Here is a 19,749-nt window from a genome sequence, read left to right as displayed (position 1 = left end):
AACACAGGGTTCCATTTATAGAACACAGGGTTCTATTCATAGAAAACAAGGTTTTATTCATAGAACACATGGCTATATTTATAGATCACGGGTGGTTTCCATTCAGAGAACACATAATTGCATTCATAAAACACAGGGTTCTATTCATAGAACACAGGGTTCCATTTATAGAACACAGGGTTCTATTCATAGAACACAAGGTTTTATTCATAGAACACATGGTTATATTTATAGATCACGGGTGGTTTCCATTCAGAGAACACATGGTTTCATTCATAAAACACAGGGTTCTATTTATAGAACACAGGGATCCATTCATAGAACACAGGGTTCTATTCATAAAACACAAGGTTATATTTATAGATCACGGGTGGTTTCCATTCAGAGAACACATGGTTTCATTCATAAATCACAGGGTTCTATTCATAGAACACAGGGTTCCATTCATAGAACACAGGGTTCTATTAATAGAACACAAGGTTTTATTCATAAAACCCATGGTTATATTTATAGATCACGGGTGGTTTCCATTCAGAGAACACATGATTTCATTCATAAAACACAGGGTTCTATTTATAGAACACAGGGTTCCATTCATAGAACACAGGGTTCTATTAATAGAACACAAGGTTTTATTCATAAAACACATGGTTATATTTATAGATCACGGGTGGTTTCCAGTCAGAGAACACATGGTTTCATTCATAAAACACAGGGTTCTATTCATAGAACACAGGGTTCCATTCATAGAACACAGGGTTCTATTAATAGAACACAAGGTTGTATTCATAAAACACATGGTTATATTTATAGATCACGGGTGGTTTCCATTCAGAGAACACATAATTTCATTCATAAAACACAGGGTTCTATTCATAGAACACAGGGTTCCATTTATAGAACACAGGGTTCTATTCATAGAACACAAGGTTTTATTCATAGAACACATGGTTATATTTATAGATCACGGGTGGTTTCCATTCAGAAAACGCATAATTTTATTCATAAAACACAGGGTTCTATTCATAGAACACAGGGTTCCATTTATAGAACACAGGGTTCTATTCATAGAACTCAAGGTTTTATTCATAAAACACATGGTTATATTTATAGATCACGGGTGGTTTCCATTCAGAGAACACATCATTTCATTCATAAAACACAGGGTTCTATTCATAGAACACAGGGTTCCATTTATAGAACACAGGGTTATATTCATAGAACTCAAGGTTTTATTCATAGAACCAATGGTTATATTTATAGATCACGGGTGGTTTCCATTCAGAGAACACATAATTGCATTCATTAAACAAAGGGTTATTCATAGAACACAGGGTTCCATTTATAGAACACAGGGTTCTATTCATAGAAAACAAGGTTTTATTCATAGAACACATGGCTATATTTATAGATCACGGGTGGTTTCCATTCAGAGAACAAATAATTGCATTCATAAAACACAGGGTTCTATTCATAGAACACAGGGTTCCATTTATAGAACACAGGGTTCTATTCATAGAACACAAGGTTTTATTCATAGAACACATGGTTATATTTATAGATCACGGGTGGTTTCCATTCAGAGAACACATGGTTTCATTCATAAATCACAGGGTTCTATTCATAGAACACAGGGTTCCATTCATAGAACACAGGGTTCTATTAATAGAACACAAGGTTTTATTCATAAAACACATGGTTATATTTATAGATCACGGGTGGTTTCCATTCAGAGAACACATGATTTCATTCATAAAACACAGGGTTCTATTTATAGAACACAGGGTTCCATTCATAGAACACAGGGTTCTATTAATAGAACACAAGGTTGTATTCATAAAACACATGGTTATATTTATAGATCACGGGTGGTTTCCATTCAGAGAACACATAATTTCATTCATAAAACACAGGGTTCTATTCATAGAACACAGGGTTCCATTTATAGAACACATGGTTCTATTCATAGAACACAAGGTTTTATTCATAGAACACATGGTTATATTTATAGATCACGGGTGGTTTCCATTCAGAGAACACATAATTTTATTCATAAAACACAGGGTTCTATTCATAGAACACAGGGTTCCATTTATAGAACACAGGGTTCTATTCATAGAACTCAAGGTTTTATTCATAGAATAGATGGTTATATTTATAGATCACGGGTGGTTTCCATTCAGAGAACACATAATTGCATTCATAAAACACAGGGTTCTATTCATAGAACACAGGGTTCCATTTATAGAACACAGGGTTCTATTCATAGAACACAATGTTTTATTCATAGAACACATGGCTATATTTATAGATCACGGGTGGTTTCCATTCAGAGAACACATGGTTTCATTCATAAAACACAGGGTTCTATTTATAGAACACAGGGTTCCATTCATAGAACACAGGGTTCTATTAATAGAACACAAGGTTTTATTCATAAAACACATGGTTATATTTATAGATCACGGGTGGTTTCCATTCAGAGAACACATGGTTTCATTCATAAAACACAGGGTTCTATTCATAGAACACAGGGTTCCATTCATAGAACACAGGGTTCTATTAAGAGAACACAAGGTTTTATTCATAGAACACATGGCTATATTTATAGATCACGGGTGGTTTCCATTCAGAGAACACATGGTTTCATTCATAAAACACAGGGTTCTATTTGTAGAACACAGGGTTCCATTCATAGAACACATGGTTCTATTAAGAGAACACAAGGTTTTATTCATAGAACACATGGCTATATTTATAGATCACGGGTGGTTTCCATTCAGAGAACACATCATTTCATTCATAAAACACAGGGTTCTATTCATAGAACACAGGGTTCCATTTATAGAACACAGGGTTCTATTCATAGAACACAAGGTTTTATTCATAGAACACATGGCTATATTTATAGATCACGGGTGGTTTCCATTCAGAGAACACATGGTTTCATTCATAAAACACAGGGTTCTATTTATAGAACACAGGGTTCCATTCATAGAACACAGGGTTCTATTAATAGAACACAAGGTTTTATTCATAAAACACATGGTTATATTTATAGATCACGGGTGGTTTCCATTCAGAGAACACATCATTTCATTCATAAAACACAGGGTTCTATTCATAGAACACAGGGTTCCATTTATAGAACACAGGGTTATATTCATAGAACTCAAGGTTTTATTCATAGAACCAATGGTTATATTTATAGATCACGGGTGGTTTCCATTCAGAGAACACATAATTGCATTCATTAAACAAAGGGTTATTCATAGAACACAGGGTTCCATTTATAGAACACAGGGTTCTATTCATAGAAAACAAGGTTTTATTCATAGAACACATGGCTATATTTATAGATCACGGGTGGTTTCCATTCAGAGAACAAATAATTGCATTCATAAAACACAGGGTTCTATTCATAGAACACAGGGTTCCATTTATAGAACACAGGGTTCTATTCATAGAACACAAGGTTTTATTCATAGAACACATGGTTATATTTATAGATCACGGGTGGTTTCCATTCAGAGAACACATGGTTTCATTCATAAATCACAGGGTTCTATTCATAGAACACAGGGTTCCATTCATAGAACACAGGGTTCTATTAATAGAACACAAGGTTTTATTCATAAAACACATGGTTATATTTATAGATCACGGGTGGTTTCCATTCAGAGAACACATGATTTCATTCATAAAACACAGGGTTCTATTTATAGAACACAGGGTTCCATTCATAGAACACAGGGTTCTATTAATAGAACACAAGGTTGTATTCATAAAACACATGGTTATATTTATAGATCACGGGTGGTTTCCATTCAGAGAACACATAATTTCATTCATAAAACACAGGGTTCTATTCATAGAACACAGGGTTCCATTTATAGAACACATGGTTCTATTCATAGAACACAAGGTTTTATTCATAGAACACATGGTTATATTTATAGATCACGGGTGGTTTCCATTCAGAGAACACATAATTTTATTCATAAAACACAGGGTTCTATTCATAGAACACAGGGTTCCATTTATAGAACACAGGGTTCTATTCATAGAACTCAAGGTTTTATTCATAGAATAGATGGTTATATTTATAGATCACGGGTGGTTTCCATTCAGAGAACACATAATTGCATTCATAAAACACAGGGTTCTATTCATAGAACACAGGGTTCCATTTATAGAACACAGGGTTCTATTCATAGAACACAATGTTTTATTCATAGAACACATGGCTATATTTATAGATCACGGGTGGTTTCCATTCAGAGAACACATGGTTTCATTCATAAAACACAGGGTTCTATTTATAGAACACAGGGTTCCATTCATAGAACACAGGGTTCTATTAATAGAACACAAGGTTTTATTCATAAAACACATGGTTATATTTATAGATCACGGGTGGTTTCCATTCAGAGAACACATGGTTTCATTCATAAAACACAGGGTTCTATTCATAGAACACAGGGTTCCATTCATAGAACACAGGGTTCTATTAAGAGAACACAAGGTTTTATTCATAGAACACATGGCTATATTTATAGATCACGGGTGGTTTCCATTCAGAGAACACATGGTTTCATTCATAAAACACAGGGTTCTATTTGTAGAACACAGGGTTCCATTCATAGAACACATGGTTCTATTAAGAGAACACAAGGTTTTATTCATAGAACACATGGCTATATTTATAGATCACGGGTGGTTTCCATTCAGAGAACACATCATTTCATTCATAAAACACAGGGTTCTATTCATAGAACACAGGGTTCCATTTATAGAACACAGGGTTCTATTCATAGAACACAAGGTTTTATTCATAGAACACATGGCTATATTTATAGATCACGGGTGGTTTCCATTCAGAGAACACATGGTTTCATTCATAAAACACAGGGTTCTATTTATAGAACACAGGGTTCCATTCATAGAACACAGGGTTCTATTAATAGAACACAAGGTTTTATTCATAAAACACATGGTTATATTTATAGATCACGGGTGGTTTCCATTCAGAGAACACATGTTTTCATTCATAAAACACAGGGTTCTATTCATAGAACACAGGGTTCCATTCATAGAACACAGGGTTCTATTAATAGAACACAAGGTTTTATTCATAAAACACATGGTTATATTTATAGATCACGGGTGGTTTCCATTCAGAGAACACATCATTTCATTCATAAAACACAGGGTTCTATTCATAGAACACAGGGTTCCATTTATAGAACACAGGGTTCTATTCATAGAACACAAGGTTTTATTCATAGAACACATGGCTATATTTATAGATCACGGGTGGTTTCCATTCAGAGAACACATGATTTCATTCATAAAACACAGGGTTCTATTTATAGAACACAGGGTTCCATTCATAGAACACAGGGTTCTATTAATAGAACACAATGTTTTATTCATAAAACACATGGTTATATTTATAGATCACGGGTGGTTTCCAGTCAGAGAACACATGGTTTCATTCATAAAACACAGGGTTCTATTCATAGAACACAGGGTTCCATTCATAGAACACAGGGTTCTATTAATAGAACACAAGGTTGTATTCATAAAACACATGGTTATATTTATAGATCACGGGTGGTTTCCATTCAGAGAACACATAATTTCATTCATAAAACACAGGGTTCTATTCATAGAACACAGGGTTCCATTTATAGAACACATGGTTCTATTCATAGAACACAAGGTTTTATTCATAGAACACATGGTTATATTTATAGATCACGGGTGGTTTCCATTCAGAGAACACATAATTTTATTCATAAAACACAGGGTTCTATTCATAGAACACAGGGTTCCATTTATAGAACACAGGGTTCTATTCATAGAACTCAAGGTTTTATTCATAGAACAGATGGTTATATTTATAGATCACGGGTGGTTTCCATTCAGAGAACACATAATTGCATTCATAAAACACAGGGTTCTATTCATAGAACACAGGGTTCCATTTATAGAACACAGGGTTCTATTCATAGAACACAATGTTTTATTCATAGAACACATGGCTATATTTATAGATCACGGGTGGTTTCCATTCAGAGAACACATGGTTTCATTCATAAAACACAGGGTTCTATTTATAGAACACAGGGTTCCATTCATAGAACACAGGGTTCTATTAATAGAACACAAGGTTTTATTCATAAAACACATGGTTATATTTATAGATCACGGGTGGTTTCCATTCAGAGAACACATGGTTTCATTCATAAAACACAGGGTTCTATTCATAGAACACAGGGTTCCATTCATAGAACACAGGGTTCTATTAAGAGAACACAAGGTTTTATTCATAGAACACATGGCTATATTTATAGATCACGGGTGGTTTCCATTCAGAGAACACATGGTTTCATTCATAAAACACAGGGTTCTATTTGTAGAACACAGGGTTCCATTCATAGAACACATGGTTCTATTAAGAGAACACAAGGTTTTATTCATAGAACACATGGCTATATTTATAGATCACGGGTGGTTTCCATTCAGAGAACACATCATTTCATTCATAAAACACAGGGTTCTATTCATAGAACACAGGGTTCCATTTATAGAACACAGGGTTCTATTCATAGAACACAAGGTTTTATTCATAGAACACATGGCTATATTTATAGATCACGGGTGGTTTCCATTCAGAGAACACATGGTTTCATTCATAAAACACAGGGTTCTATTTATAGAACACAGGGTTCCATTCATAGAACACAGGGTTCTATTAATAGAACACAAGGTTTTATTCATAAAACACATGGTTATATTTATAGATCACGGGTGGTTTCCATTCAGAGAACACATGTTTTCATTCATAAAACACAGGGTTCTATTCATAGAACACAGGGTTCCATTCATAGAACACAGGGTTCTATTAATAGAACACAAGGTTTTATTCATAAAACACATGGTTATATTTATAGATCACGGGTGGTTTCCATTCAGAGAACACATCATTTCATTCATAAAACACAGGGTTCTATTCATAGAACACAGGGTTCCATTTATAGAACACAGGGTTCTATTCATAGAACACAAGGTTTTATTCATAGAACACATGGCTATATTTATAGATCACGGGTGGTTTCCATTCAGAGAACACATGGTTTCATTCATAAAACACAGGGTTCTATTTATAGAACACAGGGTTCCATTCATAGAACACAGGGTTCTATTAATAGAACACAAGGTTTTATTCATAAAACACATGGTTATATTTATAGATCACGGGTGGTTTCCCTTCAGAGAACACATGGTTTCATTCATAAAACACAGGGTTCTATTCATAGAACACAGGGTTCCATTCATAGAACACAGGGTTCTATTAATAGAACACAAGGTTTTATTCATAGAACACATGGTTATATTTATAGATCATGGGTGATTTCCATTCAGAGAACACATAATTGCATTCATTAAACAAAGGGTTATTCATAGAACACAGGGTTCCATTTATAGAACACAGGGTTCTATTCATAGAAAACAAGGTTTTATTCATAGAACACATGGCTATATTTATAGATCACGGGTGGTTTCCATTCAGAGAACACATAATTGCATTCATAAAACACAGGGTTCTATTCATAGAACACAGGGTTCCATTTATAGAACACAGGGTTCTATTCATAGAACACAAGGTTTTATTCATAGAACACATGGTTATATTTATAGATCACGGGTGGTTTCCATTCAGAGAACACATGGTTTCATTCATAAAACACAGGGTTCTATTTATAGAACACAGGGATCCATTCATAGAACACAGGGTTCTATTAATAAAACACAAGGTTTTATTCATAAAACACATGGTTATATTTATAGATCACGGGTGGTTTCCATTCAGAGAACACATGGTTTCATTCATAAATCACAGGGTTCTATTCATAGAACACAGGGTTCCATTCATAGAACACAGGGTTCTATTAATAGAACACAAGGTTTTATTCATAAAACCCATGGTTATATTTATAGATCACGGGTGGTTTCCATTCAGAGAACACATGATTTCATTCATAAAACACAGGGTTCTATTTATAGAACACAGGGTTCCATTCATAGAACACAGGGTTCTATTAATAGAACACAAGGTTTTATTCATAAAACACATGGTTATATTTATAGATCACGGGTGGTTTCCAGTCAGAGAGCACATGGTTTCATTCATAAAACACAGGGTTCTATTCATAGAACACAGGGTTCCATTCATAGAACACAGGGTTCTATTAATAGAACACAAGGTTGTATTCATAAAACACATGGTTATATTTATAGATCACGGGTGGTTTCCATTCAGAGAACACATAATTTCATTCATAAAACACAGGGTTCTATTCATAGAACACAGGGTTCCATTTATAGAACACAGGGTTCTATTCATAGAACACAAGGTTTTATTCATAGAACACATGGTTATATTTATAGATCACGGGTGGTTTCCATTCAGAAAACGCATAATTTTATTCATAAAACACAGGGTTCTATTCATAGAACACAGGGTTCCATTTATAGAACACAGGGTTCTATTCATAGAACTCAAGGTTTTATTCATAGAACAGATGGTTATATTTATAGATCACGGGTGGTTTCCATTCAGAGAACACATCATTTCATTCATAAAACACAGGGTTCTATTCATAGAACACAGGGTTCCATTTATAGAACACTGGGTTCTATTCATAGACCACAAGGTTTTATTCATAGAACACATGGTTATATTTATAGATCACGGGTGGTTTTCATTCAGAGAACACATAATTTTATTCATAAAACACAGGGTTCTATTCATAGAACACAGGGTTCCATTTATAGAACACAGGGTTCTATTCATAGAACTCAAGGTTTTATTCATAGAACAGATGGTTATATTTATAGATCACGGGTGGTTTCCATTCAGAGAACACATAATTGTATTCATAAAACACAGGGTTCTATTCATAGAACACAGGGTTCCATTTATAGAACACAGGGTTCTATTCATAGAACTCAAGGTTTTATTCATAGAACAGATGGTTATATTTATAGATCACGGGTGGTTTCCATTCAGAGAACACATGGTTTCATTCATAAAACACAGGGTTCTATTTATAGAACACAGGGTTCCATTCATAGAACACAGGGTTATATTAATAGAACACAAGGTTTTATTCATAAAACACATGGTTATATTTATAGATCACGGGTGGTTTCCATTCAGAGAACACATGGTTTCATTCATAAAACACAGGGTTCTATTCATAGAACACAGGGTTCCATTCATAGAACACAGGGTTCTATTAATAGAACACAAGGTTGTATTCATAAAACACATGGTTATATTTATAGATCAAGGGTGGTTTCCATTCAGAGAACACATCATTTCATTCATAAAACACAGGGTTCTATTCATAGAACACAGGGTTCCATTTATAGAACACTGGGTTCTATTCATAGACCACAAGGTTTTATTCATAGAACACATGGTTATATTTATAGATCACGGGTGGTTTCCATTCAGAGAACACATAATTTTATTCATAAAACACAGGGTTCAATTCATAGAACACAGGGTTCCATTTATAGAACACAGGGTTCTATTCATAGAACTCAAGGTTTTATTCATAGAACAGATGGTTATATTTATAGATCACGGGTGGTTTCCATTCAGAGAACACATAATTGCATTCATAAAACACAGGGTTCTATTCATAGAACACAGGGTTCCATTTATAGAACACTGGGTTATATTCATAGACCACAAGGTTTTATTCATAAAACACATGGTTATATTTATAGATCACGGGTGGTTTCCATTCAGAGAACACATCATTTCATTCATAAAACACAGGGTTCTATTAATAGAACACAGGGTTCCATTTATAGAACACAGGGTTCTATTCATAGAACACAAGGTTTTATTCATAGAACACATGGCTATATTTATAGATCACGGGTGGTTTCCATTCAGAGAACACATGGTTTCATTCATAAAACACAGGGTTCTATTTATAGAACACAGGGTTCCATTCATAGAACACAGGGTTCTATTAATAGAACACAAGGTTTTATTCATAAAACACATGGTTATATTTATAGATCACGGGTGGTTTCCCTTCAGAGAACACATGGTTTCATTCATAAAACACAGGGTTCTATTCATAGAACACAGGGTTCCATTCATAGAACACAGGGTTCCTTTAATAGAACACAAGGTTTTATGCATAAAACACATGGTTATATTTATAGATCATGGGTGGTTTCCATTCAGAGAACACATCATTTCATTCATAAAACACAGGGTTCTATTCATAGAACACAGGGTTCCATTTATAGAACACTGGGTTCTATTCATAGACCACAAGGTTTTATTCATAGAACACATGGTTATATTTATAGATCACGGGTGGTTTCCATTCAGAGAACACATAATTTTATTCATAAAACACAGGGTTCTATTCATAGAACACAGGGTTCCATTTATAGTACACAGAATTCTATTCATAGAACTCAAGGTTTTATTCATAGAACAAATGGTTATATTTATAGATCACGGGTGGTTTCCATTCAGAGAACACATAATTGCATTCATTAAACAAAGGGTTATTCATAGAACACAGGGTTCCATTTATAGAACACAGGGTTCTATTCATAGAAAACAAGGTTTTATTCATAGAACACATGGCTATATTTATAGATCACGGGTGGTTTCCATTCAGAGAACACATAATTTTATTCATAAAACACAGGGTTCTATTCATAGAACACAGGGTTCCATTTATAGAACACAGGGTTCTATTCATAGAACTCAAGGTTTTATTCATAGAACAGATGGTTATATTTATAGATCACGGGTGGTTTCCATTCAGAGAACACATAATTGCATTCATAAAACACAGGGTTCTATTCATAGAACACAGGGTTCCATTTATAGAACACAGGGTTCTATTCATAGAACTCAAGGTTTTATTCATAGAACAGATGGTTATATTTATAGATCACGGGTGGTTTCCATTCAGAGAACACATGGTTTCATTCATAAAACACAGGGTTCTATTTATAGAACACAGGGTTCCATTCATAGAACACAGGGTTATATTAATAGAACACAAGGTTTTATTCATAAAACACATGGTTATATTTATAGATCACGGGTGGTTTCCATTCAGAGAACACATGGTTTCATTCATAAAACACAGGGTTCTATTCATAGAACACAGGGTTCCATTCATAGAACACAGGGTTCTATTAATAGAACACAAGGTTGTATTCATAAAACACATGGTTATATTTATAGATCAAGGGTGGTTTCCATTCAGAGAACACATCATTTCATTCATAAAACACAGGGTTCTATTCATAGAACACAGGGTTCCATTTATAGAACACTGGGTTCTATTCATAGACCACAAGGTTTTATTCATAGAACACATGGTTATATTTATAGATCACGGGTGGTTTCCATTCAGAGAACACATAATTTTATTCATAAAACACAGGGTTCAATTCATAGAACACAGGGTTCCATTTATAGAACACAGGGTTCTATTCATAGAACTCAAGGTTTTATTCATAGAACAGATGGTTATATTTATAGATCACGGGTGGTTTCCATTCAGAGAACACATAATTGCATTCATAAAACACAGGGTTCTATTCATAGAACACAGGGTTCCATTTATAGAACACTGGGTTATATTCATAGACCACAAGGTTTTATTCATAAAACACATGGTTATATTTATAGATCACGGGTGGTTTCCATTCAGAGAACACATCATTTCATTCATAAAACACAGGGTTCTATTAATAGAACACAGGGTTCCATTTATAGAACACAGGGTTCTATTCATAGAACACAAGGTTTTATTCATAGAACACATGGCTATATTTATAGATCACGGGTGGTTTCCATTCAGAGAACACATGGTTTCATTCATAAAACACAGGGTTCTATTTATAGAACACAGGGTTCCATTCATAGAACACAGGGTTCTATTAATAGAACACAAGGTTTTATTCATAAAACACATGGTTATATTTATAGATCACGGGTGGTTTCCCTTCAGAGAACACATGGTTTCATTCATAAAACACAGGGTTCTATTCATAGAACACAGGGTTCCATTCATAGAACACAGGGTTCCTTTAATAGAACACAAGGTTTTATGCATAAAACACATGGTTATATTTATAGATCATGGGTGGTTTCCATTCAGAGAACACATCATTTCATTCATAAAACACAGGGTTCTATTCATAGAACACAGGGTTCCATTTATAGAACACTGGGTTCTATTCATAGACCACAAGGTTTTATTCATAGAACACATGGTTATATTTATAGATCACGGGTGGTTTCCATTCAGAGAACACATAATTTTATTCATAAAACACAGGGTTCTATTCATAGAACACAGGGTTCCATTTATAGTACACAGAATTCTATTCATAGAACTCAAGGTTTTATTCATAGAACAAATGGTTATATTTATAGATCACGGGTGGTTTCCATTCAGAGAACACATAATTGCATTCATTAAACAAAGGGTTATTCATAGAACACAGGGTTCCATTTATAGAACACAGGGTTCTATTCATAGAAAACAAGGTTTTATTCATAGAACACATGGCTATATTTATAGATCACGGGTGGTTTCCATTCAGAGAACACATAATTTTATTCATAAAACACAGGGTTCTATTCATAGAACACAGGGTTCCATTTATAGAACACAGGGTTCTATTCATAGAACTCAAGGTTTTATTCATAGAACAGATGGTTATATTTATAGATCACGGGTGGTTTCCATTCAGAGAACACATAATTGCATTCATAAAACACAGGGTTCTATTCATAGAACACAGGGTTCCATTTATAGAACACAGGGTTCTATTCATAGAACACAATGTTTTATTCATAGAACACATGGCTATATTTATAGATCACGGGTGGTTTCCATTCAGAGAACACATGGTTTCATTCATAAAACACAGGGTTCTATTTATAGAACACAGGGTTCCATTCATAGAACACAGGGTTCTATTAATAGAACACAAGGTTTTATTCATAAAACACATGGTTATATTTATAGATCACGGGTGGTTTCCATTCAGAGAACACATGGTTTCATTCATAAAACACAGGGTTCTATTCATAGAACACAGGGTTCCATTCATAGAACACAGGGTTCTATTAAGAGAACACAAGGTTTTATTCATAGAACACATGGCTATATTTATAGATCACGGGTGGTTTCCATTCAGAGAACACATGGTTTCATTCATAAAACACAGGGTTCTATTTGTAGAACACAGGGTTCCATTCATAGAACACATGGTTCTATTAAGAGAACACAAGGTTTTATTCATAGAACACATGGCTATATTTATAGATCACGGGTGGTTTCCATTCAGAGAACACATCATTTCATTCATAAAACACAGGGTTCTATTCATAGAACACAGGGTTCCATTTATATAACACAGGGTTCTATTCATAGAACACAAGGTTTTATTCATAGAACACATGGCTATATTTATAGATCACGGGTGGTTTCCATTCAGAGAACACATGGTTTCATTCATAAAACACAGGGTTCTATTTATAGAACACAGGGTTCCATTCATAGAACACAGGGTTCTATTAATAGAACACAAGGTTTTATTCATAAAACACATGGTTATATTTATAGATCACGGGTGGTTTCCATTCAGAGAACACATGTTTTCATTCATAAAACACAGGGTTCTATTCATAGAACACAGGGTTCCATTCATAGAACACAGGGTTCTATTAATAGAACACAAGGTTTTATTCATAAAACACATGGTTATATTTATAGATCACGGGTGGTTTCCATTCAGAGAACACATCATTTCATTCATAAAACACAGGGTTCTATTCATAGAACACAGGGTTCCATTTATAGAACACAGGGTTCTATTCATAGAACACAAGGTTTTATTCATAGAACACATGGCTATATTTATAGATCACGGGTGGTTTCCATTCAGAGAACACATGGTTTCATTCATAAAACACAGGGTTCTATTTATAGAACACAGGGTTCCATTCATAGAACACAGGGTTCTATTAATAGAACACAAGGTTTTATTCATAAAACACATGGTTATATTTATAGATCACGGGTGGTTTCCCTTCAGAGAACACATGGTTTCATTCATAAAACACAGGGTTCTATTCATAGAACACAGGGTTCCATTCATAGAACACAGGGTTCTATTAATAGAACACAAGGTTTTATTCATAAAACACATGGTTATATTTATAGATCATGGGTGGTTTCCATTCAGAGAACACATCATTTCATTCATAAAACACAGGGTTCTATTCATAGAACACAGGGTTCCATTTATAGAACACTGGGTTCTATTCATAGACCACAAGGTTTTATTCATAGAACACATGGTTATATTTATAGATCACGGGTGATTTCCATTCAGAGAACACATAATTGCATTCATTAAACAAAGGGTTATTCATAGAACACAGGGTTCCATTTATAGAACACAGGGTTCTATTCATAGAAAACAAGGTTTTATTCATAGAACACATGGCTATATTTATAGATCACGGGTGGTTTCCATTCAGAGAACACATAATTGCATTCATAAAACACAGGGTTCTATTCATAGAACACAGGGTTCCATTTATAGAACACAGGGTTCTATTCATAGAACACAAGGTTTTATTCATAGAACACATGGTTATATTTATAGATCACGGGTGGTTTCCATTCAGAGAACACATGGTTTCATTCATAAAACACAGGGTTCTATTTATAGAACACAGGGATCCATTCATAGAACACAGGGTTCTATTAATAAAACACAAGGTTTTATTCATAAAACACATGGTTATATTTATAGATAACGGGTGGTTTCCATTCAGAGAACACATGGTTTCATTCATAAATCACAGGGTTCTATTCATAGAACACAGGGTTCCATTCATAGAACACAGGGTTCTATTAATAGAACACAAGGTTTTATTCATAAAACCCATGGTTATATTTATAGATCACGGGTGGTTTCCATTCAGAGAACACATGATTTCATTCATAAAACACAGGGTTCTATTTATAGAACACAGGGTTCCATTCATAGAACACAGGGTTCTATTAATAGAACACAAGGTTTTATTCATAAAACACATGGTTATATTTATAGATCACGGGTGGTTTCCAGTCAGAGAACACATGGTTTCATTCATAAAACACAGGGTTCTATTCATAGAACACAGGGTTCCATTCATAGAACACAGGGTTCTATTAATAGAACACAAGGTTGTATTCATAAAACACATGGTTATATTTATAGATCACGGGTGGTTTCCATTCAGAGAACACATAATTTCATTCATAAAACACAGGGTTCTATTCATAGAACACAGGGTTCCATTTATAGAACACAGGGTTCTATTCATAGAACACAAGGTTTTATTCATAGAACACATGGTTATATTTATAGATCACGGGTGGTTTCCATTCAGAAAACGCATAATTTTATTCATAAAACACAGGGTTCTATTCATAGAACACAGGGTTCCATTTATAGAACACAGGGTTCTATTCATAGAACTCAAGGTTTTATTCATAAAACACATGGTTATATTTATAGATCACGGGTGGTTTCCATTCAGAGAACACATCATTTCATTCATAAAACACAGGGTTCTATTCATAGAACACAGGGTTCCATTTATAGTACACAGGGTTATATTCATAGAACTCAAGGTTTTATTCATAGAACCAATGGTTATATTTATAGATCACGGGTGGTTTCCATTCAGAGAACACATAATTGCATTCATTAAACAAAGGGTTATTCATAGAACACAGGGTTCCATTTATAGAACACAGGGTTCTATTCATAGAAAACAAGGTTTTATTCATAGAACACATGGCTATATTTATAGATCACGGGTGGTTTCCATTCAGAGAACACATAATTGCATTCATAAAACACAGGGTTCTATTCATAGAACACAGGGTTCCATTTATAGAACACTGGGTTCTATTCATAGACCACAAGGTTTTATTCATAGAACACATGGTTATATTTATAGATCACGGGTGATTTCCATTCAGAGAACACATAATTGCATTCATTAAACAAAGGGTTATTCATAGAACACAGGGTTCCATTTATAGAACACAGGGTTCTATTCATAGAAAACAAGGTTTTATTCATAGAACACATGGCTATATTTATAGATCACGGGTGGTTTCCATTCAGAGAACACATAATTGCATTCATAAAACACAGGGTTCTATTCATAGAACACAGGGTTCCATTTATAGAACACAGGGTTCTATTCATAGAACACAAGGTTTTATTCATAGAACACATGGTTATATTTATAGATCACGGGTGGTTTCCATTCAGAGAACACATGGTTTCATTCATAAAACACAGGGTTCTATTTATAGAACACAGGGATCCATTCATAGAACACAGGGTTCTATTAATAAAACACAAGGTTTTATTCATAAATCACATGGTTATATTTATAGATCACGGGTGGTTTCCATTCAGAGAATACATGGTTTCATTCATAAATCACAGGGTTCTATTCATAGAACACAGGGTTCCATTCATAGAACACAGGGTTCTATTAATAGAACACAAGGTTTTATTCATAAAACCCATGGTTATATTTATAGATCACGGGTGGTTTCCATTCAGAGAACACATGATTTCATTCATAAAACACAGGGTTCTATTTATAGAACACAGGGTTCCATTCATAGAACACAGGGTTCTATTAATAGAACACAAGGTTTTATTCATAAAACACATGGTTATATTTATAGATCACGGGTGGTTTCCAGTCAGAGAACACATGGTTTCATTCATAAAACACAGGGTTCTATTCATAGAACACAGGGTTCCATTCATAGAACACAGGGTTCTATTAATAGAACACAAGGTTGTATTCATAAAACACATGGTTATATTTATAGATCACGGGTGGTTTCCATTCAGAGAACACATAATTTCATTCATAAAACACAGGGTTCTATTCATAGAACACAGGGTTCCATTTATAGAACACAGGGTTCTATTCATAGAACACAAGGTTTTATTCATAGAACACATGGTTATATTTATAGATCACGGGTGGTTTCCATTCAGAAAACGCATAATTTTATTCATAAAACACAGGGTTCTATTCATAGAACACAGGGTTCCATTTATAGAACACAGGGTTCTATTCATAGAACTCAAGGTTTTATTCATAAAACACATGGTTATATTTATAGATCACGGGTGGTTTCCATTCAGAGAACACATCATTTCATTCATAAAACACAGGGTTCTATTCATAGAACACAGGGTTCCATTTATAGTACACAGGGTTATATTCATAGAACTCAAGGTTTTATTCATAGAACCAATGGTTATATTTATAGATCACGGGTGGTTTCCATTCAGAGAACACATAATTGCATTCATTAAACAAAGGGTTATTCATAGAACACAGGGTTCCATTTATAGAACACAGGGTTCTATTCATAGAAAACAAGGTTTTATTCATAGAACACATGGCTATATTTATAGATCACGGGTGGTTTCCATTCAGAGAACACATAATTGCATTCATAAAACACAGGGTTCTATTCATAGAACACAGGGTTCCATTTATAGAACACAGGGTTCTATTCATAGAACACAAGGTTTTATTCATAGAACACATGGTTATATTTATAGATCACGGGTGGTTTCCATTCAGAGAACACATGGTTTCATTCATAAAACACAGGGTTCTATTTATAGAACACAGGGTTCCATTCATAGAACACAGGGTTCTATTAATAAAACACAAGGTTTTATTCATAAAACACATGGTTATATTTATAGATCACGGGTGGTTTCCATTCAGAGAACACATGGTTTCATTCATAAATCACAGGGTTCTATTCATAGAACACAGGGCTCCATTCATAGAACACAGGGTTCTATTAATAGAACACAAGGTTTTATTCATAAAACACATGGTTATATTTATAGATCACGGGTGGTTTCCATTCAGAGAACACATGATTTCATTCATAAAACACAGGGTTCTATTTATAGAACACAGGGTTCCATTCATAGAACACAGGGTTCTATTAATAGAACACAAGGTTTTATTCATAAAACACATGGTTATATTTATAGATCACGGGTGGTTTCCAGTCAGAGAACACATGGTTTCATTCATAAAACACAGGGTTCTATTCATAGAACACAGGGTTCCATTCATAGAACACAGGGTTCTATTAATAGAACACAAGGTTGTATTCATAAAACACATGGTTATATTTATAGATCACGGGTGGTTTCCATTCAGAGAACACATAATTTCATTCATAAAACACAGGGTTCTATTCATAGAACACAGGGTTCCATTTATAGAACACATGGTTCTATTCATAGAACACAAGGTTTTATTCATAGAACACATGGTTATATTTATAGATCACGGGTGGTTTCCATTCAGAGAACACATAATTTTATTCATAAAACACAGGGTTCTATTCATAGAACACAGGGTTCCATTTATAGAACACAGGGTTCTATTCATAGAACTCAAGGTTTTATTCATAGAACAGATGGTTATATTTATAGATCACGGGTGGTTTCCATTCAGAGAACACATAATTGCATTCATAAAACACAGGGTTCTATTCATAGAACACAGGGTTCCATTTATAGAACACAGGGTTCTATTCATAGAACACAATGTTTTATTCATAGAACACATGGCTATATTTATAGATCACGGGTGGTTTCCATTCAGAGAACACATGGTTTCATTCATAAAACACAGGGTTCTATTTATAGAACACAGGGTTCCATTCATAGAACACAGGGTTCTATTAATAGAACACAAGGTTTTATTCATAAAACACATGGTTATATTTATAGATCACGGGTGGTTTCCATTCAGAGAACACATGGTTTCATTCATAAAACACAGGGTTCTATTCATAGAACACAGGGTTCCATTCATAGAACACAGGGTTCTATTAAGAGAACACAAGGTTTTATTCATAGAACACATGGCTATATTTATAGATCACAGGTGGTTTCCATTCAGAGAACACATGGTTTCATTCATAAAACACAGGGTTCTATTTGTAGAACACAGGGTTCCATTCATAGAACACATGGTTCTATTAAGAGAACACAAGGTTTTATTCATAGAACACATGGCTATATTTATAGATCACGGGTGGTTTCCATTCAGAGAACACATCATTTCATTCATAAAACACAGGGTTCTATTCATAGAACACAGGGTTCCATTTATAGAACACAGGGTTCTATTCATAGAACACAAGGTTTTATTCATAGAACACATGGCTATATTTATAGATCACGGGTGGTTTCCATTCAGAGAACACATGGTTTCATTCATAAAACACATGGTTCTATTTATAGAACACAGGGTTCCATTCATAGAACACAGGGTTCTATTAATAGAACACAAGGTTTTATTCATAAAACACATGGTTATATTTATAGATCACGGGTGGTTTCAATTCAGAGAACACATGTTTTCATTCATAAAACACAGGGTTCTATTCATAGAACACAGGGTTCCATTCATAGAACACAGGGTTCTATTAATAGAACACAAGGTTTTATTCATAAAACACATGGTTATATTTATAGATCACGGGTGGTTTCCATTCAGAGAACACATCATTTCATTCATAAAAACAGGGT

The sequence above is a fragment of the Crinia signifera genome, chromosome 1 (assembly GCF_055691185.1).
Source record: "Crinia signifera chromosome 1, ASM5569118v1, whole genome shotgun sequence".
In the NCBI taxonomy this organism is placed as follows: domain Eukaryota; kingdom Metazoa; phylum Chordata; class Amphibia; order Anura; family Myobatrachidae; genus Crinia; species Crinia signifera.
This window is presented reverse-complemented; position numbering follows the sequence as displayed.